This window comes from Miniopterus schreibersii (genome assembly GCF_964146895.1).
Source record: "Miniopterus schreibersii genome assembly, chromosome: 4".
NCBI lineage: Eukaryota > Metazoa > Chordata > Mammalia > Chiroptera > Miniopteridae > Miniopterus > Miniopterus schreibersii.
This window is the reverse complement of record NC_138105.1, coordinates 74,681,909-74,699,192: the sequence shown is the minus strand read 5'-3', so window position 1 is coordinate 74,699,192 and position 17,284 is coordinate 74,681,909. Positions and strand designations below refer to the sequence as shown.

Sequence of the window (17,284 nt, the reverse complement as noted above, 5' to 3'; positions counted from 1 at the left end):
GGCATTCATTCACCTAAGCCTTTATTGAGCAAGCCATGCTGGTGACCCGCATGCCTCCCCCCACGCCCATACCACTGCTCTGCTGACTTCAGCAGCCTAACACAAACCCAGGCCCTGCAGGTCTGTCTCGAAGACCCCTGTGCCACTACTGCCAGGGATGGGGCTTCTGCTCTCCCCATGGACCAGGCCTCTTCCTGAGTGTTCATGTTTCAGTGGGGCAAGAGGGAAATGCCTGACTCTTCATTGAGAAAGCTACCTTTGGGCACACAAATTCAAACTGCTACAGAAAAAGCCCACTGAGGACAACTTTGGGTGACATTGCAAGAATCATCTTTATGTAACATGTTGAAAAGAGAATTAGTTACTAAAGGAGAAAAGAAAAGTGTAACAGTGGCTAACAATTACTGAATTCTTTATTTGGTACCAGGCCCCATGCCAGCACTTTACATGCCTGACTTCCTTTAATCCCCATAACCACAGAACGAGGTACTGCCAAAGTTACCCACACTTCAAGGGGGAGCTGCCAATGTTACACTTCACATGAGGGACTGCCACTGTCACCCACACTTCACACAAGGGACTATACCGTAACCCACATTTAACATGGGACTGCCATTGTCACCTACACTTCACATGGATACTACCAAGGTCACCTATACTTCACACGGGGACTGCCACTGTTACCCACACTTCACACAGGGGCCTGCCACTGATGCCCACACTTGACAGGTAAGAAAGCTGGGGCTGAGAGATCAAGGTGATTGGACAGGGTCACAGGGTTAAGAAGTCAGATGGGGATTCAGAACCAGATCTGCCATCTCCCAGGTCCAGGCTCAGATCTGAACCACTGTAAATCTAGAACAGTCCGACTCTGAGACCATCCTTGGGCTGAATCCTTCCCAGGGCTCTGGGGAAAACTTCCTAGAGCAAAGATCAGTACACACCCTCTTCTGAGAGCACACTAACTTAACCCTTTACTGAATTGCTGGTAAACCTCCTAAAGGACTGAGACTCATTGTACAAGCCAGCATCCAATGGACTTTTTTTTTTAAATATGTCTTTGTTGATTTCAGAGAGAGGAAGGGAGAGGGAGAGAGAGCAATATCAGTGATGAGAGAGTTATTGATTGGCTGCCTCCTGCACGCCCCCTATTGGGGATCAAGCCCACAATCGAACCACCATCTCCTAGATCCTAGGTGGATGCTCAACCGCTGAGCCACGCCAGGCTGGGCCAGACTTCCTTTCTTCTGTTCAAACACCACAGCCCTCATCCATGTAAGGCAGTGAACAGAGCAGACATGTGGGAAGAGGACTGGTTCCCCTGGTCACTAACAAAGCAAGGAGAGTTCAAGGACGGCAGAGGGCCCAGGGAACAGCCTAGACCCTGCAGGCAGGGTTTCCCAGGTGGGCCTTAGCCAGAGCAAATGCCAGCCCTCCCAGCTTGCATATGGGGCATCAGGCTGCTGCCCTCACCCAACTCACCTGATTCCTCACTACTACTTTCAACCCCCAAGTCAGGACCCTGATGGCGTTGTGATCATCACCAGCCAGGTGCCGCTCTCTGATCCAAGTCATTTTCTCCCAAGTGCCAAATTCCCAAGGCTCCTTTCCTTCCTGCAACCACAACCCCTCCCTACTCTCAAGACCAGTGTCATCACTTGGCAAGACACCCACCTGTCTTCTCCCCTGGACTCTGCCAAAAGAGCCAAGTTTTAAAAACATTTGAGCAATGCGTGAAACAAGGAAAATTTCTCAAACCAGGAAGCATCAGCTGTTGGAATCATTCATGTGGATATTTTAGAGAAGCATCTTAATCACTCTTGGTCTTTCTGGAAAAGTGTCCAAAATCTCAAGCTAGAAAATCCTCAGAATCTAGAAAATGTGGGTTACTGACTAGCTCCCAGGGCACTGGAATCACATCGAGCCTCTTCCTGATTCCTCTAATTGCTACAAAGCTCTTTCTCAGACTATGTTAAGGACTGTGTCCCTCTAATTTCCATTCATTCATCACTACTTCATTCCTAGGAGCAGAGCAGAACTTTTCCGACATGTAAGAGATAGTCCCTCAGATATTTTATTCTCTCACCTATCATTTATTGCACTCACCTAACACAAAGCACTATTAGTTTGGGGAGGAGGAAATGCAAGGTCAGATCAAGTTCGGCACCTGGCCCCAGAGCCCCAGAAGGATCACAGAAATGTCCCTAAAAGACATGCCCCGAGGGTCCTGACAGTCACACCTCGAATTACTGTGTCCTCCCCACCCAGACAAGCAGAGAGTGGCCATGCTGGGCTGTCTCACCAACACCTCCTTCTTCCACTCAGTAGTAGATACAACCTAAAACCACCTTCTCCAGAACCCAACTCACCTCACTTTTGCTCAAACTCAGTACTCTTAAAATCAAAGACCCACAGCCTATGCCAGAAGGGCATGGATCAGCGGTTAAGCATCAACCTATGATCCAGGAGATCGAGGTTAGATTCCCAGTCAGGGCACATGCCCAGGTTGCTGGCTTGATCCCCAGCAGGGGGCGTGCAGGAGGCAGCCGATCAATGACTCTGTCATTGATGTTTCTCTCTCTCCCTCTCTCTGAAATTAATATATATATTTTAAAAAAAAACAAAAAGAGACCCACAGCCTTAGCCTGTTTGACTCAGTGGTTAGAGTGTCAGCCTGAAGACTGAAGGGTCCCAGGTTCAATTCCAGCCAAGTACACATAACAGCCTGTTACAGGCTCAATCCCTGTCAGGGTGCATGCGGGAGGAAACCAACTGATGTGTCTCTCTTACATCAACGTTTCTTTCTCTCTCTCTCTCTCCCTTCCACTCTCTCTGAAGAGCAATGGAAAAAATATATCCTCAGGTGAGGATTAAAAAAAAGACCCACAATCTGGGGGGGCCTGTGTCACTCAGCTGCCACCACTCAGATGTGTTCCTGCCCATCCTTCCTTCCTCAGGGTACTCTATCCTGTCTCTCCATGTGGCCATAGATCCCCAAGGACAGAAACAGTCCATCTCACCCATCACCTGACCCCAGAAGCACAGCACAGCACAAGAAGGAAAGCTACCCCTGTTGTTGAATAAACAGATAACCTGTCCTCATCTCCTGGTATCCAGGTTAGTCTCCACCCAATCTACCTGCACAGTGTCTCCAGCACCTGTCCCTACTTTTTACTCCCTGTCAAACAAATTCAAGACTGTATTAACTCCTTCCTGCCTTTTACCAATGGCCTTTTCTCCTGAGTGGCTTCCCTGCCCAATTCAAGTTGACATTCTTCTCTCCAGAAATCTCTGAGGACTCCCCATGCTTTTAGGATGAAGTATAAACAGCTTTCCATTTAAGGTCATTAACAATAATCAGAACCTACCTGCATTTTGCAATCTTCTTTCCCACTAGACTTTCCATAAACCCTGGCATCTGGGAGGGTGATCTGCCTATTTCACCCCTCCCTGAGGCTCCAGTGCAGGGGACCCTTCTTGTGAACAGTCTAGTCCAGTGTCACACACCTTCTCCACAAGAGCTGTAAACCCCAAGACCAAGAAAACCTTATGTCTTCTCAGAACACTGGGGGTGCGGGGATATGATGGACGCAACAGGGAACAGACACAGATTAAGATGCCCATCTTTCTCACATCATGGCATATAACAAAAATGATATTTTCACAACACACTGGAGTAAAACAAGGCTATTCGGCCTCAGGTGCTACCCAGGGGCTGGGGCCACCTAGCTGCAAGGACATCTCTGCACCACTCCCATCACAGCAAACTGGCTAAGAAGCTCTGCTTAAAGAATCCCACAGCCAGCAACATATCTGCCCTGGTCATTTCAACATGTAGTGATGAGAAGCCCACACTGCATTTCACTCCACGGGGTACTGTCCAGAGTAGCTTATGCTCTTAAATGCAAACAGTTAACTTTTTTTTTTTTTGATTTGAGGGGGGGCAGGAGAGAGAAACATTGATTTGTTCCACTTACTTATGCATTCATTGGTTGATTCTTGTATGTACCCTGAAACAGGATCAAACCTGCAACCTTGGTATATCTGGATGACAATCCAACCAACTTAGCTACTGGGCCAGGACCTTAACTTTTTTAAATAGCTTAAGGAAACAACAGTGGTTCAGAGACTCAAAAAGCTGGTTAAACAAATCAAAGTTACCCTAATTTTTCTAAGCAATTTCTTTCCTTTTCCTTTTGTAAACCAAGGCAACAAAGTGAACAAACTCCCACCATCTCAAACTTCACAGGTGAGTGTTCCTCTCTGAGCTGCTCACCCAGTGCTGAGCTCCTACCCCAGGTGATGATGACCTGTCTACTTCTGTTGCCTTTTGTGGCAGGGTTACCTAATATCATCTCTGGAAAGTAAGAGGAACCCCTTCCTCACTCCCTGAGGGGGTGAGGAGGTGCATGATGGATCCAACCGGAAAGGCCTTCCGATCAATCCTGACTCACCAATGGGCCTCCTGGAAATCCTTGCCATCCCCCACCCCCACCCCCAATCTTCTCTTCTCCAAACAAAACATGTTCAGCCCCTATAACCAGACCTGTAATATGGTTTAAAGACCACTCCAGCAGCCAGAACAGACTCCCACAGATATAAAGGATATATAGTAAATAACCTTCCTGAAAATGCTTTTTAGCAGAAAGGTTGCACTGTTCTAGAACCATCCAGTATCCTTTGCAGAGTGTCAAAGCCTCTTTCTCTTACCATGAACTAGCACAGCTGACCATGGGAGCCTGGTCTAGGGCCTAATGTTAAGCAAGTTCCACCTTATTTCCATGGGTTGCTTTTAAGGATTCTGAAATGGTCATCCGCATGGCACCTGAAAGATGTCTACCCAAGTGCCATTACTTTTTTTTTTAATAGGAAAAGCAGTTTTATGCTCTTAAAATTGAAAGTCATCACCCACTCAATTCCAAAAAAAGGCAGCCCTGAGTTCTTTCTCCCTGTGTCCTGTCCCATCCTCACACCACGATGACCTTGGCTCTAAAAGGAAACCTGCCAATGGACCTACATAAATAAAGGGAGGAGGAAATTAAAACAAAACAAAACTAACCAAGCCATGAAAAAAAGATGACAGAGCCCGGCCAGGCATGGCTCAGCAGTTGAGCATCAACCTAGGATCCAGGAGATCGTGGTTCAGCACATGCCGGGTTTGCAGGCTCGATCCCCCGTCAGTGGTGTGCAGGGGGCAGCCGATCAATGACGACTCTCTCATCATTGATGTTTCTATCGCTCTCTCTCTCCTTCTTCCTTCCTCTCTCTGAAATCAATAAAGATATATTAAAAAAAGAAAAAGAAAAAAGAAAAGATGACCAATCAGACCAGGATAGCTCCAAGAGGGAACAGAGAACTATCTATGTTCCCCTCCCTTCTGCAAGTCAGCTGGGGAAAGGCCACTCCTCGAGAGCCTCAACTTCCAGTGTATAATATCAAGGGCCCCCCTCTCATCATGAATGAAGTCTGTGTGCAGCATGGTGGGCACACAGCAAAACTGCACACAGAAGCAAGCTAGTCCCAGGTGAATCCTAAAGTTGTCTGCTGCCCAAGGACCAAAAATAGTTACATTTCTAATGCCCTGCCTGACAAATATAAATTGGCAGTAAGTCTGCAATTACATTTCAATCCAGACTCCATACATTAATATCTTTACCCAAGAAAACTTCAAAAGCAGACCAGGCAACTCCTACCACTGACACCTGACACTCCTTGCCTCCTCCCCAGACTTTAGAACTGTCACTTGGGTTAGAAAGAGAGGGGGGAAAAGCCTCAATAATAGAAACTGTAATGGTTTGGGGAGACAAATGACCATGACCCACAAACAAAATGCTGAGGTCAGTCAGTTAATCAAACAAAAATGTTAAAGAAAACACTAATCAAACCCTCGAAATCTCCCAGGGTTCCAGTGGGTATAGGAGAATCCCACCCAGGGAGGGATCTGACTATAGAATCCTCTGAAAGAACCACTGCCATTAAGGTGGTGGGCACCAACACTTTAATGCACAGGAACAATACATGAGGCAACAGAAAATGAAGTTCAGATGTTCTGTCAATACACACAAGTCCTGAGAACATCACAGGTATGGGGTGATTCAACCAATTCCTTCAAATCAAGAATTCAGTTTGCCATGTTCCTACTTTCCCCAAATCACTGAGCAATTAGGGAAAATGTGTTTCTTCTGTGGATGTGAATGAAGGTTGTGGCAGCAAAGTTTTCAAAACTGACTAGCAAAGTGAATCTGCCCAAAACACACAAGAAAACTAAGTCTGCTGTCACTGCCACAAAAATTCACCAAATGGAAACTCAAGTGACCTGGCCTGAAACATGCTCACCTCCAAGGTCATAGTGAGCAGCTGCCTCCAAGGTAAGAACCTGTTAGCCCCGGCTAGGTAGCTCAGTTGGTTAGAGCATCATCCTGATACGCTAAGGTTGCAGGTTCAGTCCCCAGTCAGGGCATGTACAAGAATCTACCAATGAATGCATAACTAAGTGGAACAACAGATCGATGTCTCTCTCTGTCTCTAATCAATTAATTTTTAAAAATTAAAGGGAAAAAAAAGTGTCGAGTAGAGTTTAACAGCCACTGACTCACGGTCTCATTGCACAGAACAATTAGAACTGAAGGAAGCCTGGCCAGGCGTGGCTCAGCGGTCGAGCGTCGACCTAGGATCCAGGCGATCAGGGTTCGATTCCCGGCCAGGGCACATGCCCGGGTTGCAGGCTCGATCCCCAGTGGGGGGCGTGCAGGAGGCAGACCATCAATGACTCTCTTATCATTGATGTTTCTCTCTCTCTCCCCCCCCTTCTTTCCTCTCTCTGAAATCAATAAAGACATATTTAAAAAAAAAAAAAAAAAAAAGAACTGAAGGAAATGTTATTATGCTGGATTATATGAAAATTTAAGGCCACAAGGTTTTTCACATTACTTCTGGATAATCTGACAGAACTTTTTAGGTGACATATCCTTACAATGAGCTTCCAACATCTCCAAATTGTTAAGTTGTGTTAGGATTTTTTTATGAAGAAAATCTAGCTCCTCAAATCTGTTTCATAAAGGCTAATGAGTGGTAAACTGTAGCCAGTGACCAATCTGTTCATTCCCCAAGCCAGTGAGAGAGCTGGAAGTCTAGAAGCAGGACAGGATTCAGGCAGGGCTCTCCCATTTGACACTGCACGCACCATCAGGCAACCCACTTCCCATCCCTGACGGAATCTAATCAGGGATAAAGCCAAGATGTAGGGGCCCCTCTTGGTCCTCAAAGGCAGAGCCGCACAACAGATAAGCCTGGCAAACATTTTCCCATCTCAGAGATGGAGGGGCTGATCCTGAAAGTCAGAAGTGTGGTTCAGCAAACCCAGAGCCACATAAGGGGCTGCCTCCTTTCCCCTGGTGAAGCCCCACAAACCCAGTGTTTCTGTATCTCTAGGGAGGCACTGAGGCTAGCAAGAAAAACATGCAAGGTCTGAAATTAGAAAGGCTGGAGACAAGTCCCACCTGTAAAATAGCAAACAGCACCCTAGCCGATCCGGCTCAGTGGTTAGTCCACAGAGTGAAGGGTCTCGGGTTCAATTCTGGTCAAGGGCACGTACCTCAGTTGGAGGCTCAATCCCTGGCCCCTGTTGGGGCAAGTGCATGAGGCAACCAATTGATGTCTCTCTCTCTCACATGGATGTTTCTATCTTCCACTCTCTCTGAAAGGCAATGAAAAAATATTCTCGAGTGAGGATTGAAAAAAATATATATATATTTATTTTATTTATTTTATTTTTTTTTAAATAGCAAACAGCAAGGCAATGTCACCCTCTGTAGGAGACTTTGCCTTCTTCCATCTTGAAGGTGGGTATGGGCTGTGGCTCCAAGAGGCATAGAGCAGACAGTTACAGTTTGTCCCATAAGAGTAAAGGTGCTCCATTTGAGAGAGAAGCAGAGAAGTGCTTTTGTTCTCTTCCTCATCTGTCCTAGTCATAACGGTATACTCACTGAACTCCAATTTATTGAGCAGGTACAAGTACTAGGCGCTACGCTAAGCCACTTCCATTTATTAGCTCACTCCCAACTCAGCCATTCATGGTAAACAGTACCACCCACTTTTTAGAAATGGGAAACAGAAGACAAGGGTCAGAAAGGTCACATCACTAGGAAGTGGCTGAGCTAAGCTCACACCCAACCTCTCTGAGGCAAAGCCAGGGCTGGCCTACTATGTCGCTGCAGGAACCTGTTGCCTGGGAAGAGGCCCACAGCCTCACCTGGCAAAGAGCAGGCAACACTGTACATGAGCAGTCTCCCTGGCAGCTGAAGCTGGTTGGCTGCTATATTGCAGCAGTATTTTTTTAAGTGTAATCAAAGGCATCACCTCATTTAGGCTAAATTAAGTTTAAAGGTTGAAGCCAAAAGACCTGACCAGCAAAACAGGTCATGTGGTGAGGGGTGTGGAGACAGAGCTGCAGGAAGAACCAGCTAAAGGATTCTTCAACCTCAAACAAGTGGAGACTTTTCTCTCCAATCAGGCGCTGCCTCCCTCTCCAGGCCCCCAGCTGCAGTTGCACCAAGTAGCCATAAAGTCCTACAAACTTCCCCCAAACTCCTGCCTCAACTTGCTGTGAGCTCCCTTTGGGGTACTGGCTACCCCCTGCCAGTACCTCCTATCTCAGATGCTGGCCTGTTTCTTGGATGGATATCAATTCTTCAGTCCTTTCATATAAGCCCAAGAGCTGGGTATCGGGAGAACAAGAAAGCAAGGTCCCTGACAAACTCACCTGTGAAACAGGGGTACCTTTGTGAGGATGGAGAAAGTGGGTGCAGGGCACTGAGAAGCTGCAAGGATTCTTTCCCCCACTTTGAAGGATTCCCAGTCATTTCCTAAAGCTACCTACAGATACTCTATTCAATTCCTTTGTCTTCTGAAAGACTAACGTACATTTTCATCAGACAAAGAGGTCACAAATAGAGAGAAAAGCAAGAAGTCTATGGTCTGACATTCCTCTTGACCAGAAAGTCCTGGATCACATTTGCCAGAATCCACGTGTGCAGGGTGTCCCCCCAGTTGGTACTTTTGTTTCCAAGAACACTAGTCTCACTACTTTCACCTCGCTGTTACTACTTTTCCCATCTTTTAAAATCTCTACCTTAACGTGCTGCCTTCCTAATTCAAGTCAGAGATGTAGCTTTGCAGTTAGCACATAAAATAAGTTTTATTAGCCCTGGCCTGTGTGAACTCAGTGGTTAGAGTGTCAGCCTACACACCAAAGAGTCACTGGTTCAATTCCTTGTCAGGGTACATACTTGGGTTGCAGGTTTGAGCCCCAGCCCCGGTTGGGGCACATGCAGGAGGCAACCAGTCAATGCATCTCACATTGATGTCTCTCTCTCCCCTTTCTCTGCGCTCCCCTCCCCCCCTTCCACTTTCTCTGAAAAATCAATGGAAAAAATATCCTCAGGTGAGGATTAACAAAAAATATATTTAAAAAATAAGTTGCATTATACCTCGAAGTATAGCAATCTAAGGCCAGATGGTCTAAGTCACCTCCTAAAACAGTTCAGATAACTCAAGAGCATCCATTCTATCAACCAACCGCACTTAGCAGGCAGCACAATTCTGTAAGCCTCAAACTATAACACTGCCAACTCGTTCTTCTGGTTCTGCTGCACTTCCCAACCCAACAACTATAACAAGGAAATCCCAGAGATGCTCATGAAGACCTCACCTGTTTCATAATCTTCCAATTTTTCTACACTGAGCATAAATTAACTCAATTACCAGGGAGAAAACCATCTAGAGAAAATAGCTTTGGCCATTTCTGTTGATAGCACAGAAACATCCCAAGTCCAGCAGGTATTTCTCCAGAAAAGGACTTGAGTTGCCCCTTCTAGAGGTTAGCACCCTGACAGTCCTTAACTGAATTCAGTGGTAAGGGCATATTTTTGTCTCTGTTAAGTAGTAGTATAGTCAAGACTCTGCAGGTCATTCTTAATTTTCTCCCAAGAAAATGCCAACATTTCATAATGGCTTTGCTACCTTTCCCACTCATGTCTTTCAGGAGCATCCTTCAGCTGCCTGCTCTTTAGGGCCCAAAAAGGCCCTAGTTGTGAGACTCATCGCACCACATGGTCCCTCAGTCCCTCCTTATCCTTGATAGGTAAATCCCAGACCCCCTCAGCCCCAGGGTTACCCATCTCATCTCCCTCATGTGTCTGTCTCTCTCTGCTCCAACCATGATTTTCCTTCAGTCTCCCTGACAGAAATGCTCTCCCTTTTCCTCTTTATCTACTTAACTCCTACTTATCCGCTGATCCCAGTTGAAGGAAGGACCCTTCGAGTCTTGTTCACAAAGGTCATGGCGTCCTCTCCTTGGCCCTTTTAAGTTTCCCCATGTTCATGAGATTAATTATGATTTTTCTCCCCCTAATCTCACCATAAACTCGGCTAAGCAGGGATTCTTAGCACAGTACACACTCTGATCATTATTGAATAAATCAATCCAGAAATCACTACTTGCAATGCCAGAAATTCACGAAATGATGCAAAACAAATGAGAGAAGCTACCGAAGAGTTGAGAAATGGAGCCTTTAAAATGTGTTTTCTTACTCAAAAAATGTTCCTTATTTTACGCTAAAAAAATAAAAAACAGATATACCAAAAAGTTTTTTAAAAGAACAACAAAAAACCTATTAACCCTAACCAAGAGATTTTGTTGTTGACATTTTGGTACAAATCCTTACAGAATTTTTTCTACCCAAAGTAGTAGTATTTCTTTCCTCACTATCAAAATATAAGATTGTAGATCTGCCAAATAATATTGAATTAATAGAAATGACTTGACATTTAAAAAAATGATGTCATCTGAGTGGAAATAACAATGCATCCAAATCAGTAATACAGAAGCAATCCATTCTCTACACCACAACCAAGATGAGAGGCAGTCCTCTGTAAAAAACTAGCTTCAGAATCTTAGGGGAGGAATAAGAGATGAAAGATAAAGGGTGAGGAGTAAATGACAAGAGAATCTAGCAAATCACTCTCAAAATTCTCATTCTAAACTGCTTCCTTTAGAAAAGAACCACCTTTCCTGAGCTAGAAGCTGAAGAAGTGACTGCAAAGAGGTAACTCTTCCATTTGGCTCCTTAAAGGCCAGCTGGTAACTCTGAGGACAAAGCATGGCTAAAATGGTGTCACCAAGTCATCCCATACCTCCACCAAGTAGGGGTGCACTGGAGCCTGGACAAGTAAATGGCCTTGTGTTTTAGGAGCTCCCAGGAAATGCTTACACATTGGGTTTGCAAACAAAACATTCCTAGTCTCTGGTGCCCCACACAGCAAGTTCAAGCCCAGCTCTGCCTTTCCACCACTCAAGGGAGCCTTAGTTTCCTCACCTGTAAAGTGGAGTCTATACTTCCCACAGCTCATTAGATTGTTCTGGGTACGGAAGATGTCTGTGCATTGAGCTTGGCATACAGTAGGCACTCAAATCTAGAGGCTAGTGTGATCTATTAGCCCTCCTCCACAGTTTGCTGTCAGGTCTAACAAGTTACTGATCTTACCATCATACTGATACTGATTGGATGACAGCAAATATTTCACATAATCTAACTTAAAAGAAAATCTGTAACCACTACCAGAAGACAAACAGAAAAGAATATCAACAAGACTGAAGCAAATGCACAAAGTCTGTCTGTCGGTCAGGTTCTCTGTGCTGCCACAGCCAGAAGGTGTCACTGTGGGAAACAGACACACAGAACCAGAGACTTAGCAAGCACTGTGAACTCCAAGAAAACTTAAAGAAGAGTGAGGAAGAGAGAAAATTAAAGGCCAAGTGACTCATCCGGACTTTGATCTAAAGAATCCAAAGCTCTTAAGATAAAGATGAACTACACACCTAAAGACCTTGGGTCAGATACACAAAATCAAGCAGTCCCTGCAAAATTCCCATGGCAGAGCAGAAACATACACCCAACGGTTGTCATTCAGTTCTCTAAGGAGGGGTTCCCATTCATTTCTGGGTCCCTGTATGCTCACACCAAGTGTCAGTCACGCTCTAGGCTGAGGCCCTGCCCATAAGCCCTTCCTTGTTGAAGTGATCAATTCCGATTCTTGGCAATAATACCTTTAAAAGAACAGCTGCTGCTGTCTAGTCACTTATGCAGACCCATTCCAGGTGGGAAAAAAGAACTCAGTAGAGCCACTGCCTAAATTAAAGAGGCATATTTGAAGAGTAGGGCCCTGTAAAAGGCTGGAGGAAAGAGAGGGGGAAGGATCCTGCAGCTCCCGGGGGTCAGGCAGGAAGGGCGAGAGCGGGGGGAGGGCTGGCCCTGCAGGCGTGGGCGCGCGGGGACTCTTATTCTGACACGGGATCTGCCGCCGTCGCGCCACGGGGTCCAGCGCCGCGGCCCGGCCCCGCCAGCCCGGGACCCCCGCGGCCCGCCCGCACCCCCGCCCCTTGCGCCCACGTGCCTCCCGCCTGCCACCCCAACCTACCCCGCCAGTTCGGGCCGCTCAGAAGCAGGGGCTCGCGGCCCAGCCTCTCCCTGGCCCCAATGGAAACGCAAGAGGCACAGGGGCGACACCGCGATTTGCCCGGAACCCCACCCGGCCCCCACGTGCCCGGGCGGCGACAGAGCACGGAACTTTCCAGGACAGCGCGAAAAGGCGCTCCCGGAAAACAAGGAGTAGAACTCACTCGCCCTCACTTTTTCATGCTCACGCGTGGGTCCCTCACGACCCCCAGACTCTGGTCCACACCGCACCCGACGCTCCAGTCTCCAATGGGCGCCCCTGACCCAGGCCCCCAACCCCCCCGCCCCCGCCAAGTTTGGTCCGGAACTTACCGGGCCGTGGGCCGCCCGGGCCCTAGGGCAGCGCGCAGGTTCTCAGGGCCGTGGGGTCAGGAGCACCGGCGGGGCCGGGCGGCCGAGGGACCGGGGGCGCCGGGCCACGCGTTCTCGTTCCTCCTGTGGAGCCGCCCGGGCCCGCGGCGCACGCTCCGCCGGTCCGCCCGCCCGCCCGCGCCGCCGGCCAGATAATGCGCCCCTCAGCCGCACACATGGAGCCCGGCGCCGGCGTCACCGCCCGGGACATGCGCACCAGGTCAGCGCGCCCGGCCCGCGGCCCCCAAAACACCGGGGAGCTCTTAAAGGCGACGCCGCCCGCCCGCGCCCGGCTGGGCAGGGCTAAGTAACAAGGGGCGGGGCCTGATGGTGAAGGGCGTGGTCAGGAGGCCGGCTAATGCTGGCCCCGCCCCCGGAAGCACCAACCTCCGGACCGCACTCCACGCGTCGGTTTCCCAAGTGGGCCGGGGCGGGCGCCCAGCGCTGGACTGAGGGGTCGCGGCCAGTTCACTGGCCGCAGAGCCGGCCGGCCGCGCCCAGGGCTGACTCATGACGCGCTCGCGACGTGCTCACTGCTGACCTCACTCCAGCGGAGCTGAGCGACCTCCAGCAACTCAGCTGTTTCTGAAAACCGAGGTCAGAATGCCTCCCCTGCGGAGTCGTCACAAAGAAGCTCCCCTCACGGGGATCGACTAAACCATCATTTCTCCAGCTTAGTGAAGAGTTCATCGAAGTAAGGTCCAGACCCATCCACTTCTAGACACTTGGAGATGGTTGCGCTCCCTCTCCCCCTCCAAGAAAGCAAATCTGCACTCTTCCCTCTCCAGTTACATGAAGGAAAGACGGGAAACACAGTCCAACCTGAAAGAGCGAGGCCTTTGGAGATATTAAACTACATAAAGCAGAACATAATTTCAATAGGGAAAATAAAATGTTACAAGAAGCCTCTCAATATCAAGATCAGATTCTGATGAATCACCAAAAAAGGCCCCGTTCATGTTCTTTTTCCACGTTAAAACAATTTATGATGAAACATCTAGACTCCTGAATAACTGCTTTTAGTTTTTTATAATACATCTAAATACATATTCATACAATTGAAACAAAAGTTTCACCAACCAAACCTTTACCACTTGCAATGTACTCTGCTATTTTCTTTTTTTTAAATATGTTTATGACATTTTAAAAATTGATCTTTAGCCTGGCTGGGCGTGGCTCAGTGGTTGAGCATCGACCTAGGATCCAGGAGATCGGGTTCAATTCCTGGTCAGGGCACATGCCGGAGTTGTGGGCTCCATCCCCAGTCGGGGGCATGCAGGAGGCAGCCGATCAATGACTCATCATTGATGTTTCTATCTCTCTCTCCCTCTCCCTTCCTCTCTCTGAAATCAATAAAGATATCTTTAAAAAATTGATCTTTAAAGAGAGAAACATCGATGTGAGAGAGATACATCAATCTGTTACCTCCTGTACTCACCCTGCCCAGGGATGGAGCCTGCAACCTAGGTATGTGCCCTGAGAATCCAACCTGCAACTTTCCAGGGCATGGGCTCATGCTTGACCAACAGGGCCACACCGGCCAAGGCATACTCTAATACTTTCTGTTTTTAAAGAGAATCAGTGTAACTCCAACCCATGATTGCTCTTGACCTCAAACTTGAAAAATACTTAATGTAGAACAAGTTTCACAATTAAAATTGTTTTTGTGCTTCTCCCCACCAAGTTCAAAACAGCCCATCTTAATTTTGTGCTGAGTTCCACACAAATTGGCAACTATTTTTTACTGATTTTAGAGACAGAGAGTAAGGGAGAGAGAAACATCGATTTGTTGTTCCACTTATTTATGCATTCATTGGCTGATTCTGATATGTGCCCTGATTAGGGAACGAACCCACAACCTTGGCATATGGGATGACCAACTGACCTACCCACCCAGGGCCATTAATTGGCAACTTTTTTCAGTTGATTCCACCACCCGACCCCCAAAATCTTCCAACTGCTTAATGCAACATCTGACACAAACCTCCCCTGGGTCAAAAGATAAGCATTCTTCAAACTAAAAAATGATACAAAATACAAAGTGCTGACCCCAAGCCCATTCCCTGGCCCAGTTTTGTCAGCAATTTGCTTTGCTACAAAGCAATTCAAATGTTCAAATTCAAAAACCTAATAGTCTTATTCTCAAACAGGTGACTTGGTATAGGAATGCAGGAAGCTCCGTGATCCCGTGTGCAAGGATAGGTTAAGCAAATATCCAGAATTTTCACTCTAATTCATCAGCTGTATATTTTGAGAATTGCTTTACTCTATGACAGTTAATCAGATTATGTATACTAAAGCAATACAAGCAAAATAATTACCTCACTGCTCCTCACCTGGGTCTTGATTAATACCAACTTAATTAACTACAAACAGCAAAGTGTGGTCAGGTGGGAGACCTGAGACTTTAGATGCAGGGATTCAAGTCTGAGCTGACAAGCTCTGTGTGAGTTACCAAAGGGACAATCACCCTGTTTTAAAGAGAGAGGCATCAGCTGTGACATATTAATGACACACCCCTATGGACCGAGGTGTGCACTGATGACAGGTGGGCTGCTCCAGAGGATGTGTCAAATTCTGCAGCTGGTAAAGCAGGGTGGGGGTGGGGTGAAATTGTTACAAGGTTTATTTCTGTGATAGGAAGAGAGAACCAGGTGTGTAAATGGAAAAGGCGACAGTGAATCCAGATCGGTATGGGGTCTCCAATGCTCAAGCCAGTGAATGCTGAGGCTGCTTGGACTAAGGGCTTCCCCAGGGCCTACTACTGGACTAAACAGCAAATAGTTCGGCTAGGTAGTTATGAAATATGATGCAATCACCTTCAGATGTCATTCTAAAGTTGAAGAAGCTCTAACAGACAACTATGGCTAGAACCGTATTTTCTCGAAGTTTTTCTTCTGTCCTAAGAACAAGGCAGTCAATTAATACTTACAGATACCAGTTAATACAATATTTTTAAAACACTTGTTATTTAGTTAAACAAAATTTTCTTCCACGTCACTTTAAATTTCATCTCCTTCATAGACCAGATCCTTCCTAATGATAGCTAAGTCTCCTTCTACCCTAACCATTACAAAAATATTCTAGTTACCTTTCTAATGTACTTACTATTAGATAAACTTCTAAACACCATCTGAGCCTGTTCCTGCACAACAGAGGGACTAAAGAAAAAAACATGGGCCACAACTCGAGTTTGTGTCCTCTTTTATAGCAGAAATTGGTCAAAGGCTTCACATTCATGTGAAACTGACCGAAAAGGAGTAGTTTCACCTATTGAATGTTTAACATACTGTCCTTTTTTGTTTCTAATAAGGAAGTTTCTTTAAAGTTTCTGGTGGGCAAAATTTAAGATGTCTTATGTGATAAACACTGATAGACAAGAATTGTTTAAGAAACCACTCATCCCAAGGGTTTAGCAGGATGAGGAGCCTGCAGGCACCAGCTCCAGAAGTTCACAGGCTGGTGGCACAGAAGGACACAGAATGATTTCAATGCAGAAAAGGCTTTCACAGGAAAAGACTAAGAAAGGGGTTGCTCCTCTGCTGGGGAAGGGTCCGAGAAATCTTTGTAGATGTGACATTTGAACCAGCTTTAACAGGTGAGAATCCAAGGCATCCAGAACACCTGGAGTGTAGAGGCTTTGGGGCAGAAAGGGCTAAAATGAAATAGATTCATTATATTTTAAAATTTCTAGATGTCATTCTCTCTCAAAACAGAGAATGAACTCTCTACTACTTACTTAAACCCACGAGCTAATTCTTGTTTTCTAAGAAGTTCTCTAAAAAATAGTGTATACACTCAAAAGTGTACCAAGTTTTTTTTTAAGTACCCTTATGAACAAGAGCACTAACCACTTTTCATACTTTGCATTTTTAGTACTCTAAAGTCTGAAGCTGTTTTCACTGAGTTTAGGGACAAGATAACCACGATCTAAGGGAGAGTTGTTTTTAAGTTTCTTATTTCACCCCAAATTCAGGCTCACATGGTGAGATTACAAAGCAATTGGTTGAAAAACGAAAATATTCATTTTTATGTGAATTTGATTTCCTCAGTATTTTGATGCTTCATGAAAAATACAATACTCTTGACACATTACAACTGCTACAACAAATGTCACTTAAAATTTTTTTTAATCCTCACCCAAGGATATTTTTTCCCATTGCTTTTCGGAGAGAGGGGAGGAGGAGGGGGGGAAAGGGGGGAGAGAAATATCAATGTGAGACAAACACATTGATTGGCTGCCTCTCACATGCAACTTGACCAGGCAGGGGATCCAGCTTGCAACCAAAATATGTTCCCTTGGTTGGAATCAAACCCAGGACCCTTCAGTCCCTGGGCTGATGCTCTAACCACTGGGCTAAACTGGCTAGGGCACAAATGTCATTTTTCTTTTTAAAATATATCTTTATTGATTTCAG

The 17,284-nt window shown here is 46.4% G+C and overlaps 1 protein-coding gene across 8 annotated transcripts in view; it reads right to left on the bottom strand.

Annotated features, from left to right (window-relative positions):
- The window catches only part of GATAD2A (GATA zinc finger domain containing 2A), a 101,474-nt gene that overhangs the window by 74,714 nt on the left and 9,476 nt on the right, over positions 1-17,284 (bottom strand). For 3 of the 8 annotated variants that reach the window (XM_081136458.1, XM_081136456.1, XM_081136460.1), the window contains exon 1: positions 12,828-13,139. The exons of 4 other annotated variants lie outside the window; for them this stretch is intronic. The gene's annotated coding sequence lies outside the window, so the exon portion shown is untranslated. Of the gene's footprint in view, positions 1-12,827; positions 13,141-17,284 lie in introns of those variants that run through there. One more of the 8 variants, XM_081136461.1, reaches the window with a different exon arrangement.